Consider the following 9,140-nt stretch of genomic DNA (forward strand, 5'->3'; position numbering starts at 1 on the left):
GGGAGAGTACTGAGGGGAGGAGGAGGAGTTGATGTTAGAGATGATGGAGCAGTACAGCAGTTTGGAAAAGCTGGACATTTGGGACATTTTTTAACATCTGGCTCATTAGGGACCAGCCTTGTGCTGATCCTTCTAAAAGGAATTATTCAAGCAAGACATGACTCACTTTCAACTTTAATCTGTGTTATCACCATTTTCTCTATCACTTTCTTAAGTCTAAAAAAAGCAACAAAACAATCAGTCAAATCCTGACAGGTATCATTTGCCAATTTCCATGGTATAAATACTTCCACCATGGCTGATTTCAAGCCACCAACATGACATCATTGAATGTGAAGTTGGGAAGAGATGTGCAGTAGCACATCATTCTGTAAATTTCCACCAATCAGATGAAATAGACAGATGTAACTTCAAAAGCATACCACAAAAAACAAACCCACTGCCATGGAGTCAATTCCTATTCATAGTAACACTATAGGACAGAGTAGAACTGCCCCCACAGGGTTTCCAAGGCTGTAAATCTTTACAGAAACAGACTGCTACATGTTTCTCCTATAGAGTGGCTGGCTGGTGGGTTTGACCTGCTGACATTTTGGTTAGCAGCCAAATGGTTTAACCACTATGCTACTAGAGATAATAGTAAAACATGGTAAAGTTATTAGGAAGCAATGAGTTTTCAGTATTTATTAGCTTTGTTTTTAATACAATTTATTTAACTGTTAATTTATATAACTTAATTTTTAATGATGGCTATATTTAACAACTGGCAGACAAAATTACTGAAATTTAATGATCTACTCTCATAAGTCAGTATGAGCCAGCTCCAGCACCCCAGTGAACTCACTTTTCATCCCCCCACAATTCTGCAGTGTGGGTTTTACTAGCCCTCCTTTACAGATGAGAAACTGAGTCTCACAGACCACTCAGCAAGGACTTAAGCCCAGGATGGTCTGAATGTCATGATTCTGGTCCTTCCCATGTTGCTTACACTAGGCTGAGATGAGCAGAGGCTGACCCCCAAGGATGCTTGAGGACTTACTTACTGCTGTGTCTAGGAAACAGTTAACACACATAGTTACCAGCCTGGCCTGGCCTTCAAACATCACATCCCCAGTGTGTGCAATCCACTAGCACAACACTATCAGGAGAGGCCTTCAAAAGAAGATAACATGGTGACAGGGGACCTTTTGACCAGGACACCACTGTAATGCAACACAAGAGAACTCTGTCCATCTATTTCTGAAAATCAGAGCCAAACCTCATAATCAAACACTAAAAGTTGCCACACAAAAGTAGTTCAAAAGTTTAGGGCTAGGCCTCACAATTTCTCAACCTCACCACTATTGACATTAGGCCCTGATGATTTTTTTGTTGTGGGGTTGTCACAACATGCCTTGCAGGATGTTTAATAGCACCCCTGGCCTTCACCCACTGAATGTCCCATTACCCCTAAGTTGTGACAACCAGAAATGTCTTCAGATAGTGCCAGATGTCCCCTGGAGCACAAAATTGTCCTCCAGTTGAGAACCACTGAGCTCTGGCAAGGAAAGGTAAATAGGGTTTTCTTCCCAGGGAGAGAGGAATGCCACTTGGAGGGGAAACATTGAGGGCACAGACTGATGGATAGGCTATACATGCTCTTGGCCCCAGAGTTGGCCTTGGAGGCTGGTTAAGCAATGACAAGACTTGGCAAATGCAGGAGGATCCAGGGAGCTCCCAGAGCCAGCAAAACACATTCTGATTGATGTGTCAGCCTTGGGATTTGAAGTCTGGGTTTTTTCAGAACAGAGCTGCCCTTGGGCATGGGCCTGTCGTAAAGATTAATGGAAAGATGAAGGCTGGGACTGCAGGCCTCTTTCAGATTGGCCTCCCTTCCCTTCCTCATTCTGCCTTCATTGATGTAACACATATTGAGTCTACTATGTACCCAACACAGCCAGGTGCTGGGGACACACTGCTGAGAGAGGTGAACACTCTGTCCTCTGTCCCCTGGGCTTCTCTCCCTCCCAGAACAAACACTCCAAGAGGGTAAGAGTGTTGGTTTTTGCTGAGCCCATAGTAGGTGCTCACTTGATTGTCTGTTGGATGTATGAATGGGAGATAAGAGTTTACAACCAAGTTGAAGGTGGAGGACGGATACATAAACCGTTGTATGGGCCCAAGAAAGACTTCCCAGTCACTTAGGTTGACTCCTGAAGGATGGTTGTTGGTGTTGTCAGGTGCTGTCAAGTCAGTTCTGACTCATAACGACCCTACGTACAACAGAATGAAAAGCTTCCTGGTCCTGTACTGTCCTCATATCTTTGCTATGCTTGAGCCTACCATTGCAGCCACTATGTCAGGCCATCTCATTGAGGGTCTTCCCTTTTTTGCTGATACCAAGCATGATATCCTTCTCCAGAGACTGGTACTTTCTGACAGTGTGACCAGAGTATGAGAGACAGAGCCTGGCTATTCTTGCCTTTAAGAAACATTCCAGTTGTACTTCCTCCAAAATAGATTGGTTTGTTCTAGCAGTATATGGTACATTCAATATTCTTTGCCCACACCACAATTCAAATGCTTCAATTCTTCTGAGATTTTCCTTATTCGTTGTTCAGCTCTCACATGTATATGAGGTTATTGAAAATACCACGGCTTGGGTCAGGAGCACCTTACTCTTCAAAGCGACATCTTTGTTCTTTAACACTTTAAAGGGGTCTTTTGCAGCAGATTTGCCCAATGCAATAGGTCATTTGATTTCTTGACTGCTGCTTCCATGGTTGTGGACTGTGGATCCAAGTAAAATGAAACCCCTGACTTCAATCTTTTCCCCATTTATCATGATTTGTTTATTGCAATAAGCAAAAATATGGATCTCTTCTTGGTTGGCCAGGTAGCTTTCTTCCAAATCTCTTAGCATAAACAAGTGGGTGTCTCCTGTACTGCATCCATGTGTTGAAATATCTCAGTGGGTATTCCATCAATTCCTGTAGCCTTGTTTTTCACCAATTCTTACAGTGCAGTTTGGGCTTCTTCCTTCAATACCATTGGTTCTTGATCATATGCTATCTGCTGAAATGGTTGGATGTCAACTTATCCTCTTGAAGGAGTAGGAGGAATTAAACAGCTAAGAACAGTAACAAGCATGCCAGACTGGCTGAGATAAGGGAGATTTGTTGAGTCCTTTGAGAGTGGGGCTATTGGGAAGGGATTAGTTGGACCTGTCCTTTCAGCAGATGTGAAGACATTACAGTGAAGGAGAGAAAGCACGGCTGTCTGGCTGTCTCTGTCTCCTATGGCTATTAGAATAAATTATCACAAATTTTATTGTTGTTATCAGCTGCTGTAAGTCAGCCCCCGACTCATGGCCACCCCATGCACACTGGGATCAGACCATTATGATCCACAGGGTTTTCAGTAAGTAGATCACCAGGCCTTTCTTCTGTCACAAACTTATTTGCTTAAAACAACACAACTTTATTATCTTACAATTCTGGAGATCAAAGATCACAATGTAATAGCAGAGGGCCCCTTCACCCAGATAGCATAATGCAAGACAGGAGAGCTCACTGGGGGAAAAAAAAATCAACCTCACTAAAATCAAGGTGTCAGGAGGGCTACATTCCTTCTGAAGGCTCCAGGAAGAATCCATTTCCTTGCTTTTTCCTGCTTCTAAAGGCAACCTGCATTCCTTGGCTTGTGGCCCTGAATCACTTCAATGTCTTCTTCTCTGACTCTGATCCCTCTCCCTCCCTCTTATAAGATCCTTGTGGTTACATCAGCACCACCCAGATAATTTGGGGTAATCACCCCATCTCAAAATCCTTAACTTGCATTATTTAAGGTTAGGTGCCTATAGGGTAACATATTCACAACTTCTGGAGATTAGGACATGGACATCTTTGGGAAGATCATTATTCTGTCTGAGCACAGCTAAAGAGAAGCTTGTGTGTGTGTGCGTGTGTGACCTGGGGAGTCATGATGATGCAGAAAGAATCTGAGGTCAAGTCATGAAAGGCCTTGTGTACTATGCCTAGCTTAAAAAAGTAAACTCTAACTAGTTCCTCTCAAGGACACTCAAACTATATCCAACCAAGCCAGTCAAGGATGCAGTGGCAGCAACTCTGTGGAGTTGTCTTGTACTTAGAAGTACCAGAAACACAACTCATACTAGCTTAAGTGGGGAAAGGATCTATAGGGTTGTATATGAAAAGATCACAGATAGACTAGCTTCAACTTCAGGTACGTCAAGATCCAGGAGCTCAAATGATGTCATCAGGTCATTGTCTTTCTTAAAAGTAAGATAAAGTATCTCTGTTGTTGTTATGTGCCATCAAGTTGGAACCGACTCATAGACCCCTCCTTGGGCTTCTGAGGCAGTATCACTACGGAAGTAGATTGCCCCATCTTCCTTCCAAGGAGTGGCTGGTGGGTTTGAACCACCAGCCTTCTGGTTAGCAGTCAAATGCCTTAGGCACTATGCCACCAGAGCTCCCTATGTATCTCTATGGATAAAGTATTCTCTATAAGGAAGGAGCATTGAGGGTCAGGTCAAATCGAAAGCAGGCATCCTTCCTTCTCAGCAGCCCCAGGAAATGAGGGCTGCTTCCCACTGATTCTGCAGAAATGTGCTCAAGAATATTCTGATTCGCCGGGTTGGGTTATGTGCCTATTCCTAAACCAGTCAATACAGTCAGAGGTGTGGGGAGTGAAGACTCTGCTCCAATATGAGCTAGGTCAATCAGTAGCCTATGAAGTCCCCTTGGAAGTGAAGGCTCTGTCCCATCACCACCATGAGCTTGGCCAATCAGATTTTCTCTCACAGGAATTTGAATAGGAGGTACTTGGAAAGAGCAGGCTCTTGGAAACAGGAGCAGAAGCAGCTGCAAGGAGATGCTTCAGTGAGAGACTCCAAGATGAGGGGGCATATTTGCTGAGTCCTGTGAAGAATAGAAGGAGCTCTGGTGGCATAGTGCCTAAGGCATTTGACTGTTAACCAGAGGCTGGTAGTTCAAACCCACCAGCCACCCTGTTGAGGGAAAACAGGGCAATCTACTTCTGTAAAGATTTACCATCTTGGAAACCCAAAGGGGATCACTACAAGTCAGAATCAACTCGATGGCAGTGAGTTTGGGTTTTTGTTTTGTGAAGAGTAGAGTTGTAGAGGAGGGGCAGCCCCAGGTCTCCCAGCCTTACTAGGTCTGTTAGACCCATGGCACTCAGATCTCCCAGGGCCTGCTCTCCCATCATCTTTCACTCCACATCTATCCTTCCATTGGACCTGTAATCTGTGAGGAATTGAGTGGAGACCTTTCAGAGGGGCCAGACACTAACACAGAGTAGTTCACGCCTCTGCCAATTCCCCCCAGGCTCTACCCCTTCTCTTTGCTGCCCTTGGCAAGTAGTCATCTAGTGAGTTTGATCATCAATTCAGAAACACCTTGGTATGTGAAGCCCTGTAATACCATTAGCAATGATTAAAAGAGTATACTCTCAATCTAAAATAAATATTTGAGGGATTAAAGGGAATGTTGCTAAAGAGCATTCACTTTAAGTTCCAACACAACAGGTCACATGGTAAGGTCAGGTCTTCAAAGCATCAGACTTCTCCTCTACAGGGCTGTGGACCTATGTTTGATCTATGACATGAGGAATAGCAACTCTCAAAGTCTGGGTATGTGTGTAGTGGGTAAGGGTTGGGGTGCAATGTTCTCCTTTGAAAAAGAAGCACATATTCTGCACACAGTACATGCTTTGCTAATGCTTTATGAATGGATTTGGACTCCAGAGGAGAGAATCAAAATGGTTCTTCCTTTCTCCTTGGGGCCTGGAGAACAATATCTGTCTACAAATATTCAGAAGTGCCTTCTGTGTGTTTGTACTGGGCCCTGGAGAAGATTGAAGATGGCAGACTGAACCTGGGTGACGTGGTTCCATCCACCTACTCCAGCTCTGGTCCTCAGCCTGGCCTCCACATTCCTCATCCTTGTTCTGATGGGAGGCGGGGCTTAACCAGCCTGACCTGTTTTATCCTCTACATGGAAGAAAGCTGCTGCTAAGGAAAGTCTGCTCAAGTGAACCCAGTGACTTTGTTTATTCATATTCACCTCTGACCAAGAAAGAAACCCAGCTGTGGTTATCAAAAAGCTGCTGAGTGGTTGGGGTTTAGTGAGGGTGGATGGGGTCCAGGAAAAGGAGGTTGAGTATAGGAGGTGGAATCGAGAAGTTCTGAATCACAGGATCTTATTCATGGGGTAGACGTTGCTGCAGCAAAGGAAGGGAAGGGTGGGGAGAAGGCAATTGTCTTAGTTATCTAGCTGCTAGAAAAGAAACACCAAAACTGAATGGCTTTAGTAAACAGAAATTTATTGTCTCACAGTTTAGGAGGCTAGAAGTTTAAATTCGGGGAGCCAGTTCTAGGAAAATGTTTTCTCTCTGTGTCAGCTCTGGGGGAAGGTCCCTGTCTCCTTTCAACATCTGTGGGTCTGGCATTCCTTGGAGATGTTCATGTGTCTTGGTATCAGTTTTCTCCTGGGTCTAAGAGACTCTCAGCACAGGGACCCCAGGTTCAAAGGATGTGCTCTGCTCCCAGCTCTTCTTTCTTGGGGTCCTGAGGTCTCTATTTCTGCTCCCTTCTCTCTCTCCTTTTATCTCTTGTAAGGTAAAAGGTGATGCAGGTCACACTGTAGGGAAACTCTCTTTACACATAATGCAATCCATGACAGAGACATACACTGAGAAAAGACTGTGTGGATCCTGGTGTTCCTCATGCCCCACCCCCACCCCTAAGAGTACATGGCGTTTTTTAGGAGGCTTGAAGGGAGCACTGCTCCCTTGAACAAGGGATGTGGAAGCAGTGAGCTGGCTGGGCTTGTCAGAGTGAATGAGTCAACAGGCCTGAAGGGCCGCCAGAATCCTGCCAGCAGATTCTCAGGGGACCAGTGTGACCGTCTTGGCAGAGCCCAAAGCAAGGGTCCCCACCTGGACAGGTGAGGCAGGGCAGAGCCCTGGGGGCCTGTTGATTGGCCAGTTCATGGAGCGGAGATGGAAAATCCCCCAATCTGTGGCCAACAATTGCAAAACCACTTAAAAGGAGAAAAGTCTCCCTTTGGTTAGAAAGACTTGAGACTTTGGAAATGTCAGGAGTAATTAGCAAATGGGTTGCTTAGAAGTCCCTGGAAAATCCTGGAGGAGGCAGGACCAGGGCCTGGAGGATGGGTAGAGAAGCTAGGCCTGGGGGAATGAGAACAACAAGCTGCCCTATCCCCAAGAGGCAGCTTCCTGGCCTCAGAGTGGTGGGCTAAGCTGGGCGCATAATTCTATCCACCTCGTGGCTCTCGTCCCACCGGCCTGGGCCAGTGGCTTGGCTCTTCCCACAGCCTCAGGAAACTTCCAGGGAACTGGGACCTCCAAGCCCACAGAGAATGCCTCCAAAATTCCATGGGGTTTTTCTTCCCTAGTCAAAAGAGTACCTATTTATAGATGTGGAAATATGCGTGGAGAAAGGACTGGGAGGAAATACATGAAATGTTAACATTTTTATTTTCTTTTCCTTATTTGTATTGTTTTGTCAAAAATACATGACTTTCAAGATAAGAGAAAAAGCTATTTTTAAAATATTGATCTTGATATAAATTATTCATGCTGTTACAGAAAAGTAGAACCGAGAAATTAAAAGTCACCCATAGTGCTGACCATTTTTCTGTTTTCTTTTTTTTTTTTTCATTCTTAATTTTCTTTGGTTTTATTTCTTATTTTAACAAAAATGTATCTTTTTTTTTTTTTTTTTTTCGGTGCAAAGTAGAACAGTGACCCAAGTTTCACAGTGGGCTGGCGTTGTTTTCTTTTGCTATTTTTCCTATGCAGACTATATTGGATGTACTTTTTTTTTTTTAACATAGCTATAATCATGCTGTATTTTACATTATTAAAAACCTTCTGTGTTATTAGAAAGCCATCATAATCTTCTTTTTAAGTATCTATCTAACACCTAGCCAGTAACTATGCTATTATTAATTTTGCCATTCTCAGATTTTAGGATAGAGAGGTAGTTTCCAATTTTTCCCTATTCTAAGTTACACTATTGGGAACATCTTCATCTGTAAAATTCCTTCCTTTTTGGAGATTATTGTCTTCAGTCAAATTCTCAGATTTCCATGTGTGGGATCACAGTACAACAGGTGTAAATGTTCTCAACATTCTTGATCCAAACGGCCAAGTTACAGATTGTTTTAAAAGTTTATCCCTCAAAGGGGGAAAATGCAGAACAGAATTTCAAATTTTCGTGGACTTCAGACTCCCTGGAGCCATGAAGTTTGGATGAACCCCTGAGTCATCTTGAAACCTTAAACCAAAAATGTCCCCTGAAGTCTTCAAACCATAGTTTAGCTTCACTGGTAAAGAAAGTCTGCTTTGAGTACTGTGCTCTTTTAAGATCTATGTGGGATCAAATGGACAACAGCAGCTTGAGAGACTAGACAGGAACCTCAGGCGGCAGTGGATCCATGTTAATGAGGGAGGAGCAACTCAGCAAAGGAGGGTGAGAAGGTTGCACAACTCCAAGAGTGCAATCAGTGTCACTGAACCGCACACGCAGAAACTAGTGAATGGGTGTGTTTTGGTGTATATAGTCTTAACAACAATAGCAAAGTAAATAAAATGAAGAAAAAAAAAAAGAGTTTATTTTCACCCCTTCATACCTATCTCTGCACCCATACCTATCTCTGCTAATTCGAGTCTCAAGGCACCTTCCACTTGACCACTACTGCCCTGTCTGCAGGCTTGCAGGCCTAACTATATGGGCTACAGTTGCTGAGTGCTTTCCAAATGCCGGCCTTTGGCCGCCTATGTTGCAGTGTTTAATTCTCCCCACTCTGTGAACCTCTATCATTCCTTCTTTTTTATTGAGGAAATTGAGGCTGCTGCAGAATGCCCCACTATGAAGAAACAGAGAGGATCTGATCCCCAGTTAGTCTAATCCCAAAGTCTCCATCTTGAATCTTGTCACATGTGATTTAAATATTTGGGATATACATATTTATATATTTAGGATATATTTATTTATTTAGGAACTCTGGTAGCCTAGTGCCTAAGACACTTGACTGCTAACCAGAAGGCTGATGGTTCAAACCCACCAGCCACTCCTCAGAAGGAAGATG

Source organism: Orycteropus afer, unplaced genomic scaffold, assembly GCF_000298275.1.
Source record: "Orycteropus afer afer isolate SDZICR_OR568_19922 unplaced genomic scaffold, OryAfe1.0 scaffold00094, whole genome shotgun sequence".
Classification (NCBI taxonomy): Eukaryota; Metazoa; Chordata; class Mammalia; order Tubulidentata; family Orycteropodidae; genus Orycteropus; species Orycteropus afer.